Source organism: Chelonia mydas, chromosome 2 (assembly GCF_015237465.2).
Source record: "Chelonia mydas isolate rCheMyd1 chromosome 2, rCheMyd1.pri.v2, whole genome shotgun sequence".
Taxonomy (NCBI): domain Eukaryota; kingdom Metazoa; phylum Chordata; order Testudines; family Cheloniidae; genus Chelonia; species Chelonia mydas.
In genome coordinates, this window is record NC_057850.1 from 80,873,359 (window position 1) to 80,900,556 (window position 27,198).

The 27,198-nt window shown below is 42.2% G+C and overlaps 1 protein-coding gene across 5 annotated transcripts in view; it reads left to right on the top strand.

Annotated features, from left to right (window-relative positions):
- The window catches only part of ROCK1 (Rho associated coiled-coil containing protein kinase 1), a 185,185-nt gene that overhangs the window by 7,007 nt on the left and 150,980 nt on the right, over positions 1 to 27,198 (top strand). The gene's annotated exons all lie outside the window — the stretch shown is intronic.

Here is a 27,198-nt window from a genome sequence, read left to right on the forward strand (position 1 = left end):
TTATGGAATTCTGATGTTCTAGCATCTTGTATTTTAGCCTACCAGATAAACATCTCATACTGAACAGCAGGGAGTAGGGTATGCAAGCTGATACTGTTTCATGTAATTTCTGAGAAATTCATGCTCTAAAAGATGCAAGGGTCAATTTATTGCTTGCAAGTTGGGGCACTTTGAATATCTGGTTGATGGCTGTACATGCTAACATATTTGAAGTCCTAATGAGTGATAGTATTCTGCATGTAAGGAAACACTACTCTTGATATTCAGAAATTTCTTATTTTTAACAAATTTGATACTCCTAGCTAACATAGGGAACTGATAATGATGTACACTGTAAGCTAAGTCTTGGGGTAGCTGTACCTGTGATCTATACCCTATTTTCACCACTGAAAGTCAAATGTTTTCCCCATGTTATGTATACAACGTTATCAGGTTTTATCAGTTTAAGTAGCAAATTACTAGCACATCTGCTTGTCCACCTCATAAATCTGACTACAGCCATAACATGGGAGCTGTGACATAGGGATTGCAAGGATGTTGCAACTAGCTGAATTGAGGTGTATTGGCAGCGCTTTCCCCAACGTGTCTAGACAGCAAGTATGTCAGGGAACTTGGTTACAAACATTGCTCTAGTTTATAGTGTAGACTGGACCTTATCCGTATTTCGTAGCCTTCTTTTGGTTCATCTGCTCCACAGTCTGGAGCCAGAAGTGGGGGACAGTTGTGTTGGAACCAGGTTCCCTGACCTAATTGTAGTGTAGATAGATAGGGCCTATACATAGCTCCATCCCAGGGCTTGACTCTCTCTTTAATATTGAAGTCTTACTGGAGAGATAAGTTGGATTGGATTCATGTGGGTCATAGTTTTAAACGTATGTTCTTTTGATACAAATTTCAGAATGAGATTTACTTTCAGCTATTTCTTATCTTTCCCTAGTGGGCACTCGTTTGAAGAGAACAAAAAAATACAGTCCAAAACTTATTTTTGCTGACAGAAAAAAAGCATTTCAAATAGTATCAGTATAACCTGGTGGACTAATGGTGTAAGTCCTTGGTGTCTTACATATAAAATCAATACTGACTGGATGCTGACGCTCATGCCCCTGCTTTTTAGACACTTTTAGCAAAAGCTTACTGCCAGCGCATTTAAAATCTCTACACTAAATTAAGTTGTCCTAAGAGGTTGGGTATGTGTTGGTTCTTGTCCATCTAGCACCACAACTTAATATGCTGTTTCACAGAAACAAAATACATGTTTTCTGGCCTGAATGGTTTACTCTGTGTGGCATAGCCTTTTCTGTGGCTTAAAAAAAAAAAGGCATTAAAGAAATTAGCAATGCATTCTGCAGAAAAACATATTTTACTATTTTTTAAAATAGCATTTGAAGCTGGCTAAACCCTACCTACATATTTTTTTTTTTTTTTGGAAAAAGTTTAATGATTAGACTTCTGTTTAACAAAAGCTAGTCCATAGAGCTAGCACAAACAATGTCTGCTTTACGTGCTCCTTGTCTCATTCACATAGGCTTTGGTCAGCTTATGTGGGCTGCTTCTGCTACTCGTCACAATGCTTTTAATTTAAAAAAAAGCTTTTAATTTGACTGAAAGAATTAATGCTGCTTGTAGTACTGAATATTTTTCTATTCTTAGGCTAAACTGTATCAGCATGCTACAACTGTAATATATCTGTTGTATGAATATCTTAAATCCCCAAACTCATTTCTATGTACGTAGGTTTAAATGCATCAAACATTTTTTAGGTGCAGGACACTTTTTTTTTTTTTGGGGGGGGGTAGTTGTCAGATGTACTTAGTTTCCCCCTCCCCTTCCCCATTATTCCTTTTCTTGAACTTCTCTTGCCCCTCCCAACTTGGTTATTTCATGCCTGTGTTTCCTTGTTATGTAGTTCTGTGTCCATTCAGACTTGTGCACATCATGCACTAGTTTCTCTGTAATCCTGGCTGTGCATGCATTGAGATTTGAAATATTGTGAGAGCATAAGACAAGGAAAACAAATGCAAGGAGAATGGGAAGTGCCAAAGAAATGAAGGGGTAGTATGAACTGAGGTAGGTGTAAGTGAGGGACATATAACAGAGCCAAGGAAACACATACCCTGGGAAAGGAAAAACGTAATCTGGGAGAGAAAAGCTGAACTGGCCAGGAAGAAGAACAAAGTGAACTTGGGGCGAAAAATATAAAGGCAGAAAATAGACACAGAATGATACGAAGAGGAAGAACAAAAGAAATTCACATAGCTTTTTATTAACTGCTTAATTTATAACTCTCTTCAGTTTAATTTTATTATGTGTTGGCGTGGTAGTTCTACAGCTTTAGTTTCTTTCTTTTTAAAAAGTACATGTCACAGCATCAGGTAACTTCTCAAAATATCAAGCCCTAGGAATCTAATACTGTATGTAATGTTGAAAAGATCAAATAAAACAGCAGAGGGTGTGTTAAACAAGTAGTCAGACACTGTAGGGTGTGCACTAATGAGAGATTGGTGCACACCTAGTGTATTAAACAGGGCCAGAGGCAAAAATAAATGCAAGCTGTCTGTTTCACTAATAACATTAAACAGTTAAAATGTTTGTTCACTGAATATACTTTATTCATTTTTGTATCATTTTTGTATTATTAATCAGAAAATGGCCCAAATCTTTGTGTTTTAGTACTTTAAAACTTTCTGCAGGAAAACCTTTTGGTCTGAAACGTCTCATGCTTGTTTTTTTATTCAAAAGTAACTTTAAATGGTCGTTTGGTAAAATTCCACTTGGTTATTTTTGAATTCCGAGTACAAAAAGTTCTAATTTTTTTTCACACCTTTAAATATTGTTCAGACATTTGACTAACTCAAACAGCTTAATTTTAAAACTTCAAACTCACCGTAGTCTTAATCCTCAGAAGAAAAGTGCCTCTTGACTTGTTCAGAAAGTTGGCTTAAAAATAACTGTTTGACAATAGTGTGTACTGCATTATCCACTGCTAATTTAATCTAGCCTCAGAAGAGGTAGCAGATTCTGTTGCTTCAAAATATGTGTAAGTGCAGCTTTTGGATTATGGAATATGTTTCCCAGCAATTTGGTGACAATGTGATTTAGACATTATGGTCTGTCTTGGGTATAATGAGATTGGATGTCCCATTAACACAGAAATCAGTAAAGTCATACTAGTCTGACTTTGATTTACCTGTTTAACTCTGCATCCTTTTCCCTAGCCCCAAAAAAGAGATCCTTTGGCTTTAAAATATTTAGCATTAAGTTTCCTTTGCTATTAGAATATTTTCTGCACGTTTTAACTGATTAATTCTGGAGATTTAACCCCCACCCAACCCTTTCAACTAGCACCTCTTTGAAATGTTTGCAAGTCTTAGTGTTCCTTTCTGTCCCCCTATCTGTCAAAACACAATCATGTTACATGACATAGTGGAAGACATACATTGGTCCATGTAAGAGGCAACATTTCAAAGTCAGGAAGGGTAAATCATTTAAGATATTGCTATTTGAAACTTAAACATTCTTTATCAGTGAAGCCTTTGAAGAGAGAAAATAGTGATTGAGAATATCTTAATTGTCAATTTCACAATCCCATTCCTCACTGGCTAATGCCACTCCTGAAAAGTGAAGAGGAAGCTCACGCATCTAGTAAAATCCTAATGCGAGTGTGCACATGATCCATTTTATAGATTTGACAACTATGTTCTTCAGTTACTCATGGTTAAAAAGGAGTTTTGTGGCAGAGTTGGAAATACACTCATCAATATACTACCCCAAAATTTTATTTACCATGTTACGGTATGTCTTAGACAATTTGGTTAAAATCTTTGCAGTTAGTAGGGCTGTCAAGTGATTAAAAAAATTAATCGTGATTGATCATGCGACTAAAAAAATTCATGTTAAACAATAATAGAATACCATTTATTTAAACATTTTTGCATGTTTTCTACAGTGTCAAACTTTAGAGCCTACAAGTCCAATCATTCCTACTTCTTGTTCAGCCAATTGCTCAGACAAATAGTTTGTTTACATTTGCAGAAGATAATGTTTCCTGCTTCTTGTTTACAACGTCACCTGAAAGTGAGAACAGGTATTTGCATGGCACTGTTGTAGCTGGTGTCCCAAGATATTTACATGCCAGATGCGCTAAAGATTATGTACCTTGATGCTTCAACAACCATTCCAGAGGACGTGTGTCTGTGCTGATAACAGGTTCTGCTCGCTAATGATCCAAAGCACTGTGGACCGATGCATGTTCATTTTTATAATCTGAATCAGATGCCACCTGCAGAAGTTTGATTTTCTTTTTTGGTGGTTAGCATTCTGTGGTTTCCACATTGGAGTGTTGCTCTTTTAAAACTTCTGAAAGCATGTTCCACGCCTCATCCCTCTGATTTTGGAAGGCACTTCTGATTCTGAAATCTTGGGTTGAGTGCTATAGCTAGTTTTAGAATTTTCACATTATCTTTGCATTTTGTCAAATTTGTAGTGAAAGTGTTCTTAAAATGAACAACATATGCTGGATCATCGTCCAAGACTGCTATAACATGAAATATATGGTAGAATGAGGCTAAAGCAGAGCAGGAGACAGACAATTCTCCTCCAAGGAGTTCAGTCACAAATTTAATTAATGCATTATTTTTTTTAACAAACGTCATCTACATGGAAGCCTGTCCTCTGGAACGATGGCTGAAGCATGAAGAGGCATATGAACCTTTAGAGCATCTAGCACGTAAATATTTTGCAACGCCAGCTACAACAGCGTCATGCAAACGCCTGGTCTCACTTTCAGGTGACATTGTAAATAAGAAGCGGGCAGCATTATCTCCCGTAAATGTAAACAAATATATTTGTCTTAGTGATTGGCTGAACAAAAAGTAGGACTGAGTGGACTTGTGGGCTCTAAAGTTTTACATTGTTTTGTTTTTGAGTGAAGTTATGGAACAAAAAAAGTCTACATTTGTAAGTGGCACTTTCACGATTGTTCTACAGTACTTGCATGAGGTGAAATGAAAGATACTATCTTTTGTTTATCATTTTTACAGTGCAAATATTTGTAATAAAAATATAAAATGAGCACTGTACATGTTTTCTGTGATGTAACTGAAATTGATATATTTGAAAATGTAGAAAAACATCCAAAAATATTTTATAAATTTCAATAGGTATTCTCTTGTTTAACAGTGCAATTAATCACAATTAATTTTTTTTTTAGTTAATTGGGTGAGTTAACTGCGATTAATTGATAGCCCTAGTAGTTACCTGTAATATCGGGCTAATAACGCTTACCCAAGTGCTTTAAAATAATGTTTTGTACTTCATTCCCTTCTCCATCTGTAGATTTTAATCACAACTTTAGATGGTGAAACTTTAACCAAGATATTCAGTAACCTGGCTTGGAGGCACTGTTCCTTAGTGAGTGGAGGCACTGGCTGTGGAACTTGGTTAAGTGGGTTCTAGTTCTAGGTTTGACCTTTACTTGCTTAGGGTTTTTAGTACTTTGCAAAAGTTTGAGGTGCATGTAGGCTGTATGGTTGGCTAATTTAGCTGTTTAGTCAAAATGCAGGCCTTTTCATATGTGCATCCTATGTCGTAAAGCTATGCGGAAGCAGTTATTAGGTTGCTTGGTGCTGATTACACCCATCAATTTAATAATGTGGTGATATAGCTCATACTGTTTCTTCTAAAAGTTTAAACTTTGTTTAGCAACAAAAGTAAAACAATAAGACCCTGGGATGTTTAAAAAAATCCTTAATTTAAAAAAGTTGGTTTCTGAGTGATGTATGTATTTCACCATTAATAAAACAGAAGCCGTTTCAAGCAAGCAAATAGTTAAAGACATTATCAATTATCAAATAATGCATATTTCATTAGAACACTAACAATGTCTTCTCAGTAATCTCAAAATATAAACACGTCATGTTTTTTTCCCTCAAAACAGTTACGTGTGAAGTTTAATGAGGTATATGTTGAAAACTAAACCTCTAACTTGTATCTCTGGATTCAATGGATACAGAGTAGAAATTCTTAAACAAAAAAACAACCCCTGAGGATTACTTGGGGTACATTTCAATCCCATATTAAAAGTTTTTTGCATATCAGTGTCTTGCTGTAGGATATTGTAAGAAGCTAGGGAGAGAGCAGCATGTAGAACCTTACCTTTCATTCCCATGGTATTTGTGGGAAATATTCTAAAAAGAGTGGCAAAGAGTCCTGTGACACCTTATAGATTAACAGACGTATTGGAGCATAAGCTTTCCTGGGTGAATAACGAAGTGGGTATTCACCTACGAAAGCTTGTGCTCCAATATGTCTGTTAGTCTATAAGGTGCCACGGGACTCTTAGTCTGGATCTGTAAAAGCGGCAAACACGGCTACCCCTCTAATACTTGACTCTAAAAAGAGTGTATTTAATAAAAATTCTGACTTTTTTTTTAATTCTCTGCTAGACACTTGACTCCATTGATCATCAAGTTCTCTTGTCCTGTATCCCAGAAACTGCAGGTGTGAATGGAAACATACTGAGATGAATCAGTTCCTTTTTTCAGACCCAGAGGGTTGTTATGGGTAGCTGTTCTTCCTTTTTCGCCCGCAGAGTTACACAAGCTCAGTTCTCTTCGTTATGATGATAAACATTCTACGTAAAGCAATAGAGCTGGTGAGACAACGTGGGCAGAAATAACAGCAGAATGCAGCCAACACTCATTTAATCAAATGCAAATATCATTGACCCCTAGTGCTCGCAAAGCTTTTCAGAAATCAGCACCCTGATAAAGAGCAGTTGAACTAAAGCTGAAAGTTGACCTTACTGAAGCTGAAGGAAGTACTTCGAGAACTTGCTTACTCTATAGCCTTCCCTGTTGTTGTGCACATGTGTGCTTTCATTGTTAATCTGTAATCTTGGGGTTCATTTGGGCTCTTCATGGTTTATAGATGCCCAAAGAGCCTTGGCATAAAAACAGGTTTCAGAGTAGCAGCTGTGTTAGTCTGTATCCGCAAAAAGAAAGAGTACTTGTGGCACCTTAGAGGCTAACAGATGTATTTGAGCATAAGCTTTTGTGAGCTACAGCTCACTTCATCGGATGCATGCAGTGGAAAATACAGCGGGGAGATTTTATATACACAGAGAACATGAAACAATGGGTGTTACCATACCTGATCACTCTGTTACAGTGTGTATGGTAACATCCATTGTTTCATGTTCTCTGTGTATATAAAATCTCCCCGCTGTATTTTCCACTGCATGCATCCGATGAAGTGAGCTGTAGCTCACGAAAGCTTATGCTCAGATAAATTTGTTAGTCTCTAAAGTGCCACAAGTACTCTTTTTGCCACAAACCCCACCCATGTCTATTTGCAGTTGGCCAAAAGATGCTATCCTGTGAACCACAGACCTGGCCAAATTGATACATGCATTTTGGACCTCTGGGCTTGATTACTGCAGTTCATATTTAAGAATGAAAACACTTCTTTGGAGAGATTTCAACTGATACAAAATGCACCAACCTGCCTGCTGTGAACACCATCTTACACTTTGTGCTTGCTCCTAACTGAATACAGAGTACAGTTCAAAGTCTGCCCTGATATTAAAAATCCTTCATGGGATTGGCCCTACCTACTTGAGAGATTGCTCCTTTCTCTACAGTCCTGACCTCCCATGACTGATATATGATACAGGAACTATGAAACTGGTTAATCAGTAAGGGGAAGCTGTAAGTACACACAGCTTTCAAAGGAACTGGACCTAAACTGTGGAACTCACTCCACAAGACATGAATTACTATGAATATCACTCAAAACTTACTTCAGTTCAGATTTCACTCTAAAATTTTTGTGTGCGTGCACAAATAGAAACTAATCAATCTATTTCTTCAGGCTGGAAAGAAAGAAATGTCTGTTTTAAATTGTTTCTGAATAGTTGGGTGGTACTATGATTATTCAAGGGTAATGATCATATAAATACATCAGTAGAAAATGCATTTGGCAGATTATAGTTTTATCCAGACTGTGGATTAGGATTAATTTAATTATAAGAATTACATGAGGTCTTCTGTCTTTTGTTCGTGTGGAACATTTGTCATGGATTAAGGTTGCTATATCCTATTAGCTGTGCCAAGAAAGTGGCTTTTGGCCCTAAAGAGGGGGGACGGGGTCAACAACAAAGTTCTTGTAGGATTTGTATCTTCTTCATTATGCTGTGTTCTGCAGATTCATTACAATGGGTACTTATGCCTGCTTGCAGCTTAGTGACAGAGCCAGAACTCTCAATCGCTGACAATGGAGGAGCATCTTGTCCCTGAAGTTCCCTCCAATTTTTTTTTTTTAAAATTGGGATCTTTCTTGAACAAGACCCAGTACTGTAACTATAATTCAGACAGGCAGTCCTCGCTAGTATCATAGCATTCATTCTCCTAAGTACATTTAAGAAATAGCCTTCTTTTGGTCAAGCATTAAAGTCCAGTCCTTAGGAACACTGGCAGTCTCTCTCATGGCAAAGTAGTCTTATCTTCTGAGAGATGCTTGGCAGCTTCATGGCCATGAACATGCAAGTTAACCAAATTCAGCATATTGGTTATCCTGTGACTTATTTTCTGGTAGAAGTCTTTTCCACCTCTTATTGCCTGGGGAAAGATGGAGGATATACATAATAGACCTTGTCTTGGATATTCTTGTTTCAAGGATGAGCCTGTTTCCCACCTGGGAGGCACACTGATGTGAAAATCCTGTTGTAATAGTTCTATAGACCTTAGCACAAGGAAAAATAGAAAAAAGGGGTATCAGTGCTTACTTGAGAATTTCCTTTATTCATTTATTTTATTTTATTTTTCAAGTAATAAGGTCCACAGATTCCACCCAGCCTGGAGACAAGTGGATCATCCATGATAGAAATGGAAATTGACAGCCGAAGACTTGGGTTTGTTGTTGTAAGGGGGAACTTGGGTTTGATTAAAAGGGGGACAGGAGAGAGATCTCATCTTCTGCAAGTAGAGAAATTGTTGTTTGTTCCTCAAAGCATAGTTAACACAATCTGTAACTGAGGCCTGGTCTACGCTACAGAGGTAGGTCGAAGGAAGCTGCCTTAAGTCGACCTGCTAATGTATGTGTCTACACTACCGGTTCCTTTACGCTGACCTAAGTCGCCTCTAATGTCGACTTGTGTAATCCACCTCTGTGAGAGATGTAGCGCTTAATTCGATTTTTATGGGTGGACTGCGAGGTAGTGCAGATGCAGTGTTGTGTAATTTGACTTAATTGGCCTCCAGGTGGTGTCCCTCAATGCTCATCTGTGACCACTCTGGAGATCATTCTCAACTCTGCTACACTGCAGCCAGGTACTCAGGAAACAGCCCCTCCCCTGCTAAAGGAATTTTTGATTTCCCATTTCCTGTTCAGCATTGGGAGCATGCCAGCTTGAGCACAGCTGGTCAAGGAGACTACACTCCCCAAATGCGCTCCAGTCTGATCTGCACAGCAGGTGGTGGATCTCACTGCTGTGTGGGGAGAAGAGTCTGTGCAGGCAGAGCTCGGATCCGGCAGAAGAAGCACTGACCTCTATGCAAAGATCGCTCATGGAATGGGGGAGAAGGGCTACATGAGGGACACACAGCATGCCATGTGAAAAGAGAAACTTCGCCAAGCGTACCACAAGGCAAGGGAGGTGAACAGTCATTCTGGTGCTGAACCCCACACATGCCGTTTCTACAGTGAGCTGCATGTAATATTCTCGGGAGTGACCATACCAGTACCCCCACGAGCAACGGGGGCACCTCAGAGGTGTGAGAATCTAGAGACAACAAAGAGGATGATACGGTGGATGAGGAAGAGGAGGAGAATGGGAGACAGGTGAGCGGTGGATCCGCTCTCCCTGAGAATCAGGAAATGTTTTTAAGCTCTCTGGGTTGCAAGACATCACTGTGGCCGACTGTGATGCTGGGGAAGGCACCTCTGGTGAGTATACAATTACAATGAAAGTCCACTGAAACTTTAGCTGGCACACGCATTTGGTGGTATTGCATGTTTACTGTGAGGAAAAAGTGAGTGCTGTGGCTCTCTGCTTACAAGAGGGTGCTCCAGCTACGCAGACGGTGGCCCCCGGAAAATACTGTTTATGTGGACTGGGATAGCCTGGGATCCTACATGGATCTCTCTAGGAAACTTTCATGGAGGTACTCTGCAATCCTGTGCAGAAGGTTTGTGGGCAGGGCAGTCTTATTTCTTCCACCATGGTAGGACACTTTCCCACGCAACTCCTGAATTAATTCTGCTGTCGTCATTGTGGTACATAGCATAGCGGCATAAGGACCGTGTCTATGCCCAGATGCTTGAAGCATCTCCTTCCTTTCTGCCTCTGTTACCCTCAGGAGACTGATATCACATAGGGTCACCTAGGGGAAAGTGAGGAAGTTCTCATTAAAAGTGCTCTTACAAGGAAAAAAGATCATGTAGACCCTTCCCTCCCCCACATTCCAGATTGCCAAACCACGCAGCCGCTAATGTGCCTTTACTGTGCTCGGCATGGGTCGGCAAGTAGTTGAAGTGGCCCTGATAGGGGACTGGGGCCCCACAAGTGAGCTTCCACGACTTGGAAGTGAAAACTTTCCCCCCCGCTCTGTTTGTAAACAGCTTCCTGTGGTGCTATGGGGAAGGGCCATTGTTCGACTAGCTACCTGTGCTCCCTACATGAGCCTGCCATAAACTGGATTAAAAGTATGGTCACCCATGACTCGATGGGTTAGGGGGTGGGCTACTCACCATTGCTGGAACAGCAAAACGGCACAGTGAACAGTTATGGATTCTGATTATGTTATGGCTTGCACCTAATGTAATAAGGGTTTGTTTTTTTTTTTTTTTTCCATGAAAACTGCCTTGCTATGGAAATATTTTCTGCATTTACAATAGCTCCTTTATTTATTTATTTCCCCCCCCCCGACTGACAGCTGGAAATGTCCTTCGGCATGTCATCAACACCTGAAAGCAGGCTTTTGGTGATTAAAAGGAGAACGTGGGAGGACATGTTCACCAAGATAATGAATGCCTTGGAAAGAGTTGACACAGAGCTGAGAGCATGGAGGAGTTCACTGCTGGGAAGTTAGATGTGGAAATGGAGAGCAGGAAAGCTTCCCATGAGCATGAGTGTGTGGTGCAGGATGAGATGCTTCGGATTCTGAGGGACCAATCAGACATGTTAAGGTGTCTGGTTGAACACGGATGTCTGCATGTGCTCCAGTCACTCTTCTGCTTCAGATGGTCCTGTTAACAGAACACGAGAGTCAGGTTCACTGTCAGAACATAGAGATGCTACAGCTGAAAGCATGGCTCCTCTGTGGTTCTTTAATGACGAACTAGATTGCTCAGAACAGGTCAAACGAGTGCTACTCCACAGTAGAAAATCTACTTGTAAAACCTGCCTACGAAAGTGGAAGAGATTTACTACATGGTGCACCGCCAAACAACTCACAGCGGTGTCGGCATCCCTTCTACTGATACTAGATTACATCCTTGAATTAAAATAATCCGACCTATCCATCAGCTCAACAAAAGTACACCTTGTGGCTATCGCTGCTTTTCACCAAAAAATGCTCACCCAATCACCAGAAGATTTCTCGAGCATCTATCCAGAAGTAAGAGTGCCCACACAACCGTGGGACCTAAACTTGGTTTTAAAAGGTCTCACTCGAAAACTGTTTGAACCTCTGGCTACCTGCTCCCTACTACACCTTTCCATGAAGGTTGCATTTCTAATAGCAATCACATCGGCTCGATGCATAAGAGAAATAAGGGCTCTCATGGTAGACCTGATAAAGTTACATTAAGGACTCATCCAAAATTCGTCTCTAAGATATTCTCATCCTTTCATATAAATCAACCAATACATCTTCCAGCATTCTTTCCCAAACCACGTAAGAACACACTTGAAGCTACAGTGCATGCCCTAGACCAGTGGTTCCCAAACTTGTCCTCTGCTTGTGCAGGGAAAGTCCCGGCTGGGCCGGGCCAGTTTGTTTATCTGCCGCGTCCGCAGGTTTGGCCGATCGCGGCTCCCAGTGGCCGCGGTTCGCTGCTCCAGGCCCAAGGGAGCCGCTGGAAGCGGTGCGGGCTGCAGGACGTACTGGCCACTGCTTCCAGCAGCTCCTATTGGCCTGGAGCAGCGAACCGCAGCCAGTTGGAGCTGCGATCAGCCGAACCTGCGGACGTGACAGGTAAACAAACCGTCCCGGCAGGGGCTTTCCCTGCACAAACGGTGGAAGAGGTTTGGGAATCACTGCCCTAGACGTTAGACGAGCATTAGCGTTCTATTTGGAGAGAACGAAACCATTTAGAGCTTCACCAAAACTATTCATGTCTATTGCAGAACGGTCCAAAGGAGCCGCTATATCAACGCAGAGGCTCTCAAAATGGAAATCTAGATGTATTCACCTATGCTACCAACTAAAGGGCATACAATCGCCCGTGAGGACCAGAACACACTCTACTAGATCAATAACATAGTCAGTAGTATTTTTGCACAATGTCCCCCTCATAGACATATGTAAAGCTGCCAGCTGGGCCTCCGAATACACCTTTGCTAAACACTACACAATCACATAAGGCCCAGAAGCGCATACACGGATTGGCCTAGCTATGTTATCTTCACTCAACCTATCAACTCCGAAGCCCCTCCCATCTTAAAGAGGGCACTGCTCTACAGTCACCTGGAGTGGAGCACACACAGGGACATGGCTAGAAGAGAAGGTTACTCACCTTGTGCAGTAACTGAGATTCTTCAAGATGTGTGTCCTGTGGGTGCTCTGCTACTTATCCTCCTCCCCTCTACTTTGGAGTTCAAATGGCGGACCTATAGAAGGAACTGAGGAGTCCGGGTTGCATACATGCTAGATGAAGCGACAGTGTTGCTGTGAGGCAGGCACCACACATGCGCGACCTGTACAGACGCTGCTACTAAAACACTCTGACCAAAGGTGCAGGGATGCGCCAACACCTGGAGTGGAGCACCCACAGGGACACGCATCTTGAAGAACCTCAGTTACTGCACAAGGTGGGTAACCTTCTCATCTTCAATGATCTGACACTGAAAAAAAGGGTCCTAAAAAGTAGAAATTAGGTCAAATTACAAAGGATGAATATGAACAACACAAACACTTAGGGACAAAATTAGAAAGTCCAAGGCACAAAAGTAGATTAAACTGTGTAGAGTCAGAAGGGGAAACAGTAAAATGTTTTACAAATACGTTAGAAGCAAGAGGAAGACCAAGGACAGGGTAGGCCCATTACTCAGTAAAGGAGAAAAGACAATAACAGAAAATGTGGAAATGGCAAAAGTGCTAAATGACACCCCCCCCCCCCCAAAAAAAAAAAAGTTTATTTGTGATTGGATGTCTTCTCTGGCGTTCACTGTGTTAAATGAGGTAAGATTAGAGGCTAAAATAGGGAAAGGACAAGTTAGATGTCTTCAAGTTATCAAGGCCTTATGAAATGCATCCTAGAATACTCAAGGGATTGATTGAGGAGATATCTGAGCCGTTAGCTATTATCTTTGAAAACTCATAGTAGATGGGCAAGATTCCAGAGGATTGGAAGATGGCAAATATAGTGCTCATCTATAAAAAGGGGATTAAGGACAATCTGGTAAATTAGACCCAGACATCTTAACTTCAGTACCTGGAAACATAATGGAGCAAATAATTAAGCAATCAATTTGCAAATACCTAGAAGATAATATGGTGATAAGTAACCGTCAGTATGGATTTGTCAAGAACAAATCCTGTCAAACCAACCTAATAGCTTTCTTTGACAGGGTAACTAACAAGCCTTGTGGATGGGGGGAAGTGGTAGATATGGTATGGTATGTCTTGAGTTTAGTAAGGCTTTTGATACAACCTAGATCAGTGCTCTTCAGTACTTTTGAAGTTGGGGCCAAAAACCTTCAATGTGAGAGCCACATCAACTACTAAATTAACACATTGCTTACTACTCAGTGATGTAATGTTACAGAGCCCCTTGTGTAACTAAAACTTAAAGTCTACTTGTACAGTAAAACATACTCTTTTTTTATAAAATAACCAGGAAAATATATGGAATTAAAAAGGCACCTATGCGAATAAACTTTTTAAGAGCAGAATAATGCAAAACTTAATTTAACAACTGGATGAGCAAAAATGTGCCTGTTCCACCTTGACTTTGTTTTTGCAGTATTTGTAATCTGTCATTGCAATTCTAGTAAGATAGTCCAAATGTTCATTGGTCAATTTGTTCCTGTTTTCTTTTCACCTCTGTGGCTGGTTCAGGGTGCAGGAGGAGGCTCAGGGCTGGGGCAGAGGGTTGGGATGCGGGCGCGGGGAGGGTGGTGTGGATGAGGGCTCTGGCTGCCAATGCAGGCTCTGAAGTGGGGCTGAGGATGAGGAGTTTGGCGTGCAGGCAGTCTACCTCGGGGCTGGAGCCAGAGGTCTTGTCCCCCCCCCCCCCCAGCCCTCTCAGTGCCAGCAGCAGCTAGTTCGGGGGAAGGGGTGTGATCTCTCTCTCTCTCTCTCTCTCTCTCTCTCTCTCTCTCTCTCTCTCTGCCAGCAAGCAGCCCTGCAAGCCCTAACTTGCTCCCCTCCCCAGTTCCCGCCCACCCACTACCTCTCTCCTCTCCAGGTTCCTGTTGCATGGCCCTTGAGAGCTTCTGTGCTGCTATTTATAGCCTGCTGCACAGCTTAGAGGGAACTTAGTGACCCACACTTAGGATTGATGGGAGCTGCCATTCGCTCCAGGCCTTGCAATGAAGAACACCGACCTAGATGTAGCTACTGTAAGGTGGGTGCATAACTGGTTGGAAAACCATTTGCAGAGAGTAGTTATCAGTGGTTCACAGACAAACTGGAAGGACATGTCAAGAGGGGTCTTGCAGGAATCAGTTCTGGGTTGGGTTCTGTTCAATATCTTCAGTTATTTAGATAATGGCAGAGAGAGTACGCTTATAAAGTTTGCAGACAATACCAAGCTGGGAGAGGTTGCAAGTGTTTTGGAGAATTGGATTAAAATTCAAAATGATCTGGACAAACTGGAGAAATGGTCTGAAGTAAATAAGATGAAATTGAGTAAGGGCAAATGCAAAGTACTCCATTTAGGAAGGAACAATCAGTTGCATACATACAAAATGGGAAATGACTGCCTGGGAAGGAGTACTGTGGAAAGTGATCTGGGAGTTATAATGGATCACAAGCTAAGTATGTAACAGTGTAACACTTGCATAAAAAGTAAACATCATTCTGGGATGAATTAGCACGAGTGTTGCAAGCAAAGCATGAGAACTAATTCTTCTGCTCTGCTCCGCACTGAGAAGGCCTCAGCTGGAGTATTGTGTCCAATTCTGGATGCCAGATTTTAGGAAAGATGTGGACAAATTGCAGAAGGTCCAGAGGAGAGCAACAAAAATGATTAAAGGTCTAGAAAACATGATCTATGAGGTAAGATTGAAAAAGCTGGGTTTGCATAGAAGAAAAGACTGAGGGGGGACAAGTACAAAAAGTTGTTACAAGAAAGAGGCAGAAAAATTGTGCTCGTTAACTTCTGAGTATAGGACAAGAAGCAGTGGGATTAAATTGCAGCAAGGGAGGGTTTAGGTTGGACATGAGGAAAAACTTCCTGTCAGGGTAGATAAGCTCTGGAACAAATTGCCTAGGGAGGTTGTGGAATCTCCATCACTGGAGATTTTTAAGAAAAGATTAGCAAACATTTGTCAGGAATGGTTTGGTTATTACATTGTTATGCCTTGAGTGCAGGGGACTGGACTAGATGAAGAATCCTCAAGAGGTCAAGTCCCACACTTCTGATTCTAGTATTTTGTTCTTGCAGAAGTGTCCCTCAGCATGGAAGAGGAATGCCTTCTCTTTCCCATTGACCTGGGTATTTGGTTATGCCTTTCTCCTGTTTTTTTCACATCACCAAAATGGTTCAGAAAATAGAACTAGACAGGTATCTATAATCCTGTGATAATATCATATCTGGTGCCTCAGACCACAGCTCCATATGCTCGTATGGATGGCAACATGCAAACTTTGGACACGATCTAGATTTTAAACAGTTTCTTTCACGGGAACCCACTCACTCATCCTGACCTTCACAGGTTTGATTTTAGTCTGGAACCTGAGTGAGCTCTTGTGGATACTTCAGAGAACAGGTGGATTTTCTGTTAATCCTAGAACCTTCCATAACCACAGCATGTGAGAATATGGGCCTCTTCTACCTGGAAATAGACATCAGTCTAAATCAGTTTTTAGCATCTGTTGGACAGCCACAGAACTTTGTGTTCTTGGCCTCCATAAGGGATTAAGCCTCTGTTACTGAAAGGTTCTGCTGACTTTTGAATTTTATTAATCCAAGTTTTCTGCTGACATCTCCTGTTTCTGCATTGCTATTGCACAGGAGAATCACTATGGAATTGTAACACTTCAGCCTGGTTCTTCAGATCCTTTTCATGCCTTCTTTGTAAAATAATCCTCCTTGTATTTGTCTGTTTTTCTTTCTTGTAGGGTTGTGTTTCCTAGTAGTTGAAGTGGGTTGGGAATTTTGACAGTTAAATAACCCTATTTATTTTTCCTGGAAAATAGGGTGGTAGGTTCTGTTTTAATAATTGAACCTACAAATTTAGCCTGTGCACTCAACTATAAAAAGTTGAATGTTCATAAAAGTCACAATAACCTATAATGTTGATGGAGGGGAAAAGTGCAAAAGGAAGACAGACTAAGTAAAAACAAAAAGGCTTGCTAATATAACTTAGGGCAGTGATGGGCAGCATGAGGCTCATCAGGGTAATCCGCTGGCGGGCTGCGAGACAGTGTTTATGTTGACCGTCAGCAGGCACGGCTGCCTGCAGCTCCCAGTGGCTGCGATTCACTGTTCCCAGCCAATGGGAGCTGCAGGAAACGGCAGCCAGCACGTCCCTGCGGCCTGTGCTGCTTCCCGCAGCTTCCACTGGCTGGGAATGGTGAGCCGCAGCCACTGGGAGCTGCGGGTGGCCGTGTCTGTGGACGGTTAATGTCAGCAAACTGTCTCGTGGCCCGCAAGCAGATTACCCTGGTGGGCCGCAGGTTGCCCACCACTGACTTAGGGACTGTGTTTAAAATCATGCCTGGTAAATAATAAAAAAAAAAAAAAGTGTGGAAGCTGAAATCAATGAATCAAAATTGGTGCTTTGGAAATTAGGCCTAATTAGTGGACAAAATGATGAGCGGATGGGCTATTCTGCCAATCATTCCTTTTTGAGGGCCTTGGAAAGAGACTAGGTGACTGGATGCGGATGTTAGCTAACTGAAAGAGAAGGGGATGGAGCGAGTTTCATTGTTGCTGGCACCCCTGCTGTCTGTTGGACCACAGACCTTTTTCATTCTGATCCTGAAAATATCCTGATCAGACTGGGCCAGAGAGGAGTCCAGATGACATAACTACCAGGTTGGGCTAAATCTTGAATATTACCTGGGGTGTGAGATTCTGTCACCATCCTCTCCCCCACATGTGTTCTTTTTATTCCCTGTCTTATTTCTTTTCATGGCCAAGATTATATTTTGATACACACTCTGTGCCCAGAAAAAGCCAGCTAAAAGAAATACTGTAATCATCTTGTTGCTGGTACAAATTTGTCAGGTCTTGGAGTGGCTAGTAAGACCATGTGCTATGCCTGATATATATTTTGAAATCAAGCAGTGAGATTGTGAGTGAAAGTCAACACTAGAGGCAGAAACTGCATTTTCTGTCTTTGCTGTTCTTTTTCTCCCGCTTGTGCGTGTGGTGTTTTGTCTTTTAGGAAATGGGACAGGCCTTTAACAACAGATCTAGCCCATTTCAACTAAATTTTTTCTCTTTCCCTAAAAGGACAGTTCTCGCCAGTCCACCAAAGAAATTGTCAGACAAGAGGTTTTTTCTTTCTGAAGACTTGCTACACCTACAAGGAAAGGGAACAAGGGATGTTGTTAAAATGAAGGCTTTATTTAATATTTTACATTTCAAATGCTTTGTTTTTTCCTTTTTTCCTGTATCTTTAATAAAAGATAAAAAGGATTCGTAATGGTGTGTTTGCCATGATATGAAGAAAACTGAGGTGTCATACCAATACCTAAAATGTCATACCAATACCTAAAAACTTGTTTAAAACTGTTTAATGTTGAACAGTGACAGGCCCATATTAACATCTATGATTCTTTGGGCCCATTTATTTGATCTAAATTTAATATAGCTATCTCTAAGCATGACTTGTACATAAATTAGTTTAAGTGGAATTTTTTGTGTATTTCCTAATTTTTGTTTTAAATCCAAATATTAGAAGGGAGGAGACGTTATTGAATTGAATGTGAAATGAGCTTAATCTACACAGACCAAAGAGAGGAGAAAGATAACTTTGTTCATTCTTCATGTTGATCCTGAAACTTTCTTGAAGGCCTTCATTACTTTGGTCTTTCAATGGATTATATCATACATACCAAGCATGCAAAAGCATCCAAGAAGAATTTTCTTCAGAAAGGCATCAAATTACATTCTGTAAAGGGCTTATCAGAGTTTTAAGATGAGAAGCATAGAGCTCTGTATAATCAAACTTGCAATGTGTGGTTGCTTGTGATCTGCAATTTTTCATCAAGTACACTGGACCCTCGCTAGAACCCGTGTCTATATAGCGTGAATTCGCATATAACGCAGTTGCAGCCATGGATCCCAAACTGAATTACTTTAATTGGAATTCATTTTAACGCAGTCCCTGTTATAACATGGTCCCCGCGTTAACATGGTACTGCTCATGGATCCCAAATCCCGTGTTCTAGCGAGGGTCCAGTTTACTACAAGTCTCTTGTAGTTGCCAGGGCAGTCTTTGGTCTTTCTAGTTTCCCTTGATCTAAATTAAGCAAGCAAATAACTTTAAAATAAAAATAAATTAAAAGGACAATTTTTATTTTTATTATTATTATTATTTTTACTTTTAGAGCGGATCTCTAAACTTTGAGACGAGGGCCATATTAGATTTTTGAAGAGGCTTTGCGGGCCGAAGCGACTGTGAAAGAAATTAAATATATGCAAAATATATGCAAAATTGTTAAAAAAACAAAAAACACTACTCTACTGTGTCAGTATTGCATTAAATTCTAAATCAGGTATAAAAGTTAATCGATGCAGGTACTGTAAGTTGACTCCCCTTTTTGGGTCTGCTCTGTTCCGTGCCTGCTCCCTTTTCCCTGTGCCTGCTAGGCATGCCTGCTCTGTTGAAGATAATGACAAAGGATTGAAAGTTTGGCTGTACTTCGGTAAGAGAAGCTCCAGGTTCCCATTGTTGGTTGGGACTGTTTGGTTCTATTAGTGCTGTAGTTAAAATTTAACTATTATGAAATTGTTAATTTCCATCTTCTTTACTCCTTTATTGGAGATGTAATTAAGCATCTGGCTTGTATTTTTACTCTAAGGCAGGTGTCTGTGCCCGCTCGGCTGCAGCAGCGACTCTCCCCTAAGTTGGTTCCCCTTTTGGGGGGACACTGGCTCCTGGGGGGAGTCATCCCTCTGCACAACTCAGCTGAGCTCTCCTCCCCCTGCCCCATGCAAGCTGCTGCCAGCAGCCCCTCCCCCTGCCTGCTCCGTGTGCCTACTCAGCTGCAGCCTGCCTGTTTGCTTCTCCCTGTACCTGCTTGGCTGTAGCAACGACTACATTCTGTGTTCTGAATAGACCTCTATATATCAAAATACATTTGTAAGTTGCACTTTCACGATAAAGAGATTGCACTAGAGTGCTTGTATGAAGTGAATTGAAAAAATACTATTTCTTTTGTTTATCATTTTACAGTGCAAATATTTGTAATAAAAGTAAGTGAATACTGTGCACTTTGTAATTGAAATCAATGTATTTGAAAATGTAGAATAACATCCAAAATATTAAACAATAGAATACCAATTGAAATTTATTAAACAGTGTGATTAAAACCGTGGTTAATCGCGATAAATTTTGTTGAGTTCTGCGATTAATCGCAAAAAGAAAAGGAGTAATTGTGGCACCTTAGAGACTAACAAATTTATTTGAGCATAAGCTTTCATGAGCTACAGCTCACTTCATCGGATGCATTCAGTGGAAAATACAGTGGGGAGATTTATATACATAGAGAACATGAAACCATGGGTGTTACTATACATACCTTTTGTAGTGATAATCAAGGTGGGCCATTTCCAGCAGTTGACAAGAACGTGGGAGGAACGGGGAGGGGAATAAACATGGGGAAATAGTTTTACTTTGTGTAATGACCAATCCGATCCCAGTCTCTATTCAAGCCTAAGTTAATTGTATCCAGTTTGCAAATTTAATTCCAATTCAGCAGTCTCTCGTTGGAGTCTGTTTTTGAACTTTTTTTGTTGAAGAATTGGCTGGAATGGCCCACCTTGATTATCACTACAAAAGGTGTCCCCGTTCTGCGCCCCCCCCCCCCCCGGCTCTCTTGCTGGTAATAGCTCATCTGAAGTGATCACTCTCCTTACAGTGTGTAGGATAACACCCATTGTTTCATGTTCTCTGTGTATATAAATCTCCCCACTGTATTTTCTACTGAATGCATCCGATGAAGTGAGCTGTAGCTCACGAAAGCTTATGCTCAAATAAATTTGTTAGTCTCTAAGGTGCCACAAGTACTCCTTTTCTTTTTGCAAATACAGACTAACGCAGCTGCTACTCTGAAACCTGCGATTAATTGATAGCCCTCATATTAAGCCAAGAATCAAAAGTGCCCAAATTGATTTTATAAGCTTCCTGAGAAGGAAACTAAGGCAGTGAGTAAGTGCAATGCCATACTAACTCAGCAGAAGGGTCCTACATGGCAGATATGCCCTCTGACAAGCAGAATACGGAAGGTTCTGCTTGGAGTGGGTTGTATGTGTGGGAGGACTTTGTGTGGGGATGGATTAGAGCAGAGGTTGGCAAACTACGGCCCGCGGGCCACATCTGGCCCGCGGGACCCTCCTTCCTGGCTCCGGAGCCTAGCCCCCGGCCCCTCCCCTGCTCTTCCCCCTCCCCTGCAACCTCAGCTCACTGCGCCGCCGGTGCAATGCTCTGGGCAGTGGAGTGGCAAGCTCTTGCTGGGCAGCACAGCTGCAGAGCCGCAGCCTGACCCAGTGCTCTGTGCTGCCTGGTGGTGTGGCTGGTTCCAGCTGGCGGCACGGCTGCCTGTCCTGGTGCTCTGGGTGGTGCGGCTGTAGCGCCACCAGTCACTGGCACTCCAGGCAGCGTGGTAAGAGGGTAGGAGAGTTTGGGGTGGTGGTCAGGGGGTGGAGGTGTGGATAGGGGTCGGGGTGGTCAGAAGGCAGGGAACAGGGAGGTTAAATGGGGGCAGGAGTACCAGGGGGGCAGTCAGGAAGGAGAGGGAGGGTTGGATGGGGTGGTGGTGGGGCAGTCAGGGTGGTTGGATGGGGCAGGAATCCCAGGGAGCGGGGGGGAACCTGTCAGGGGGCTAGAAGCAGGGGAAGCCCAATAAGGGGTGGGGGCTGGGCCACACCTAGCTGTTTGGGGAGTTGCAGCCTCCCCTAACCGGCTCTCCATATACTTTTGGAAACCTGATTTGGCCCTCAGGCCAAAAAGTTTGCCCGCCCCGGATTAGAGGGAGGGGTGTTAATGCCATTCTGGTTCTGAGGGAAAAGCTTATTAGCGAGGGAGGCTTTGAATTTTTCCTAAAGGCTATTAGACTTCAGATTAATCTAGTCTTTGTAAGTTGTTTTTGTTTTTCATAACTGAGTCTTCTCAACTGAGAATGTTTTGTCCCCTGCTCTCATTTCTCAGCTGGTACTCTCATTCAGGGATGTTTCTGCTCCTTCTCATTCAACAATCCAGTGGGTTTCTTTCTGCTATTCAGATCTGGCATGTAGAATGAATAACCAGTCGCTGTTTCCAATAATATTTTTTTTCCCCCACTCGTCTGCCCTCCTCTTCCTGGCTGGCTCCTGCACTTTCCTCAGTTTGACTGTCTTTGTTTCAGGCAGCTGCCTTCAGTTTCTCACAGAGCAGTTAATCAGCTGGAGGGACAGAAAATACTTTAGGTGTGGCTGTGAACAGATTTGTTCAGTGGCAGGTTCATGGTGCCACTGTTGTGCTGCTAACTCTCAGTACCCTTAGGGCTATGTCTACATTGCAGATAAGGCCTGTGCCAGCTGACTCAGGCCCCAGGGGCTCGGGCTGTGGGACTATTTAATTGCAGTGTAGACTTCTGGGTTCAGGCTCCAGCCAGAGCTCTGGGACCCTCCCACCTCGCAGGGTCCTATAGTCTGAGCTTCAGTTAGAGCCCGGAAGTCTACACTGCAATGAAACAGTCCTGCAGCCCGATCCCTATGAGCCCAAGTCTGCTGGCATGTTAATTGCAGTGTAGACATAACCTCAGAGACTGACTTGAGCAGCCTCAGTCTTATTTGGTTCTAAGCACAGGGGGCAGAATCTTTTTTTTTTTTTTTTTTTAAAAGAAAAATCCAAAAAGAGAATTGTATTTTGAAAGAAAGATATATACTTTAACGTATATGTTGACATTAAAAGCAGCCTGGTAGTTTCTGAAGCTCTGGGTGTGGCTTGCAGAGCCCTTCACACCCTGCCCCATTCCTCACCTACTAGACAGGATAGGTGTGGGGGTGGGAGGGCTCAGGATCTGTGCCTTGCAGCAAGTTGGTGGGGTTGTGGCTTCAGCCCACTGGGGATGGGGGTCTCAGGGCTTCAGCAGGAGTAGGCCTGAAGCCCCAAGTCTACGTAGGCCCGCCCCAGCTATCAAACTTTTGAAGATTGTCATATGCGGCTTGGAGGGTCAGTAAGTTTGGCCACCCCTGCTTTACACTATCATGTATCCTACATATGCTGCATATGTTTGAACAGCTGCTTTAGGAATGTTTAGTCCCAACTTTCTCACTTCATATCTCTCTGCCTGTAAGGCTAAATGACTCTAGTTTCCTTCAGTCAACTGTACAGGACTGATAGGGAGCCATAAAAATATTTAAAATGATCTCAGATAGCTCTTTCCATATCTAAAAAGTCTGATCTACAAGTAGTGATGCACCAAGGCTCTTCTAAGATTAGAAGAGAGTGCTGGATCCCAATGGTAAACTGGTAGTATTTCCTTCTAGCCTTGCAAATATTGGACTTTAAACTTATTGCATTTAAGAATAGGAAAACTGTTCTGGCCCAGGACTGAATCTTGCTTGTTCTGGACCTCAAACAGGTATAATTTTGGTGGAATAACATCATATGAGGAATAACAAGGAAAATTTCCCTTTACTTTTCAATAATGATTTAAAAAAAACCCAGCTATTTGGAAGCTTCGTTGCAGTTTAGAATGGTAAGTCCTGGGTAAATGGATTATTGGACAATTGGGGCCCTGGGGGAAAGTGACTTAATATGTATAATTGAGGGGTGGGGAGGATGGCTATAGCTTTTTAAGGGATATGGTCGCACAGGCGATTTTTCAGTTTAGCAGGTAAGCTGGCAGTAGATCAGCAGGAGCTGCTAGTCTTCCTCCCCTGCAAAGCATCAGATGGCCAGCGAGGTAGCTGCAATAGGAGAAGGTCAGCATCTGCCCACTCCTCCTGGAGCTACGGGAGACCTGGTTGCAAGCATTCTTGACTCCTTAGAGCTAAGATCAAGTGTAAGTAGTCTCTTGGTCTATCCAAGGCTGTGATCAAGTGTCTTGATGTTTTTGGTCTTTTGTCCCTGAGATGAAAACCTTGTCTATGTCTCCTGGACCATGAAGTACAAAAAAATCTAAGTTATGTCTGTTATTACCAGTTTAATATCTCTATGTTCTGTCTCTGAAAATTTTATATTAAATGGATTTTTGGAACAGGGAGATGGAATAGGAGAGCCCAGACAGTTGTAAGAGTGAATAGTAGCACAAGATAACTTCAGGCAGAGCTGAGAATAGAACCCAGGTTTCAGTCACATAGCAATGCTGCCTTTCAGAATGAATGTGCAAGATCTCTATGCTGTCTGTTACTACTAGACAACACTTCTATCCAGAGACAGGAATGGAATGTGGGACATCCTTCTGTCTAACAAATAGTTGTGTAAGCTTCTGGTAGACAGTGTCACATCTCTTGTGGCTGGTCCACAGAGAGTAATAACTTACTACTATACTACACGTTACTCCTTTAGCACAGTGGTTCTCACTCTATGGGGCAGGCATGGGAATGTGTCAAAGAAGATGGAAGCTGTCTCTCTCTCTCTCTTTTTTTTTTAAAGCTCTGTATGTCAGCCCTGGGTGGCTGGGGCTCGTGCAGAAGGGCCATGCACATCTGAGAGGCAGGGAGAAAGGGGGCAGCCGGAGGAGCCCTGCTGCCCCTGTGCTGACAGTCGGAGCCCTGCCACTTTGGCTCAGGCCCTTCTCCCTTCCCCCCAGTATCTCACTGGGAGGCAGCCCAGGCTCTGGCTGTCAGCCCCGGGGTGGCTGCAGCAGTGCAGAACTAAGGGTGGCAATGGGGTGCTAAGTCTGCTGAGAAAAGTGATATTGACAAATATTATTTTTTACAATGCCAGCCTTACTTCTGTGCTGCTGCAGTGCACTGCCTTCAGAGCTTGGCTCCAAGCTAGCAGTCGCTGCTCTTTGCTCTGCTGCCAGAACAGGGTAGTGGTATATGTACTTGTGTGTGTGCAGGGGCATAAACAACTACAGGCGCAAAGAAGAGGGGCCAGATCAGATAAGTTTGAGAACCACTGCTTTAGCCTAATTGGTGGAGTTATGTGCTGCAGACCTTAGAGTCCTGGTTTAAAGCCTACTAGTGACCCATTGGAGACAAAGATCCACATAATGGAATTTGGTTTTTTTAGTTTAAACAAACTAGTAAATTACATACAACTATGTTCAAAGAACACTTAAAGTTGCAAAGTCCCAAGCTCTTAGGAAATACCAGAATTGAAGTTGTGTATTCAACCTTAATTTGTCCTCCTTGTCCATATGCCTTATGGTAGTTGTAATTATACTGTACTATATTGATCTAAAGAACCCCTACTTCGTATGGCACAGTGAATAAGACAAAGTTGCAAGAAGACAATATGTGCTTACTAAGGCTGTCAAGCAAGTAAAAAAATTAATTGCGATTAATCACGGGCAGTCAAACCATAATAGAATACCATTTATTTAAATATCTTTTACATTTATTTATTTAAATATTTTGGGATGTTTACTACATTTTCAAAGTATACAGTGCTCACTTTATATTTACAAATATTTGCATGTAAAAAAACAAGAAATAGTATTTTTCAATTCACCTAATACAAGTACTGTAGTGCAATATCTTTATCATGAAAGTTGAACTTACAAGTGTAGAATTATGTTTAAAAAAAAAAACAAAAAACTGCATTCCAAAACGAAACAGTGTAAAACTTTAGAGTCTACAAGTCCACTCAGCCCTACTTTTTGTTCAGCTAATCACTCAGACAAACAAGATGGTTTACATTTACAGGTGATAACACTGCCCATTTACAATGTCACCTGAAAGTAAGAACAGGTGTGCTCATGGTACTTTTGTAGTCAGCATTGCAAGGTATTTACATGCCAGATATAATTTTATTAAGATGATGTTGAAGTAAAAAGAAAACGGAACAGAGTTTAATCATAGAAGCTTCTGGTTATCAGGGAATAAGGTACAGATTATCAAGGGGTGCAAAATTCAGTTTAGGAACAGGTGGCGTAAGGAATCTCCACGATTGGGGGTAAAGGGTTAACGGATCAAAGTACAGACATTGAGATATGGGGGTATGTTGCTCATATAATGGCTATGTTCATTATACTCCACACCTGAGTGGATACGATGATGAGGATGGATTGACCCTCATTTGGTGAGATTTAATGTTCAGTGAGTTTATGGTTCCAGTTCATATGGTCCAATGGAAAAAGTCTCTCAGTCCCTTTCCCATAGTTGATGCACGATGTCGTACCAGCTCACACCTCCTGGTATTGTTGGTGGCCGGTGATGTGTTCGATGTAGATGTCCCTGGACCATCGGATGGTGTCCAAGACCATGAGGCACCGCATGAGCCATGCGTAGCATCAACCGATCCCACAGGTCCACAGCACACGCTCTTTGCAGGGGTCCCAAGTGTCCAGGGCTCCGACGATCAGGACATCCATCTGCCCCTTGTAGCCCTTCGCTCTCAGGGTGTTGGCTAGGGGGGTGTATTTTCCCAGCTTACGAGCTCGGGATTCGCGGAAGGCCGGGGTCCTGTTCTCAAAGGAGACCGTGACGTCGATGAGGATGATCTTTTTCTGGGCCTCATCGGTGACTACCATGTCAGGTCGCAACTGGCTGTCAGTACCGGGGATGGCGTGGTGCAATGGCTTTCACCAGGCGGTTCTGGATGGCATTGTGCCGCAGCTGCCAAGCTCTGGAGTGGGGCTTGCAGCTGCACAGGATGTGGGGCAGGGTCTCGCTGGAGTAGCCGCACTTCCTGCAACGCTTGTCTTGTACTTTTGTAGCCAGCATTGCAAGGTATTTACATGCCAGATATACTAAACATTCATATGCCTCCTCATGCTTTGTTCACCATTCCAGAGGACATGCTTCCATGCTGATGAAGCTCGTTAAAGAAATAATGTGTTAATTAAATTTGTGACTAAACTCCTTAGGGGAGAATTGTATCTCTCCTGCTCTGTGGTTTACCCGCATTCTTACATATATTTCATGTCATAGCAGTCACGGATGATGACCCAGCACATGTTGTTTGTTTTAAGAACACTTTCACTGTAGATCTGACAAAACGCAAAGAAGGTACCAATGTGAGATTTCTAAAGATAGCTACAGCACTAGACCAAGGTTTAGGAATCTGAAGTGCCTTCCAAAATCTGAGAGGGATGAGGTGTGGAGCATGCTTTCCAAAGTCTTAAAAGAGCAACACTCTGATGCAGAAACTACAGAACTCGAACCACCAAGAAAGAAAATCAACCTTCTACTGGTGGCATCTGACTCAGATGATGAAAATGAACAAGTGTCAGTCTGCACTGCTTTGGATCATTATGGAGCAGAACCTGTCATCAGCCTGGACTCATGTCCTCTGAAATGGTGGTTGAAGCATGAAGGGACATATGAATCTTTAGTGCATCTGGCACGTAAATATCTTGCGACACTGGTTACAACAGTGCCATGTGAACCCATTTTCACTTTCAGGTGACATTGTAAACAAGAAGTGGGCAGCATTATCTCCTGCAAATGTAAACAAACTTGTTTGAGTGATTGGCTGAACAA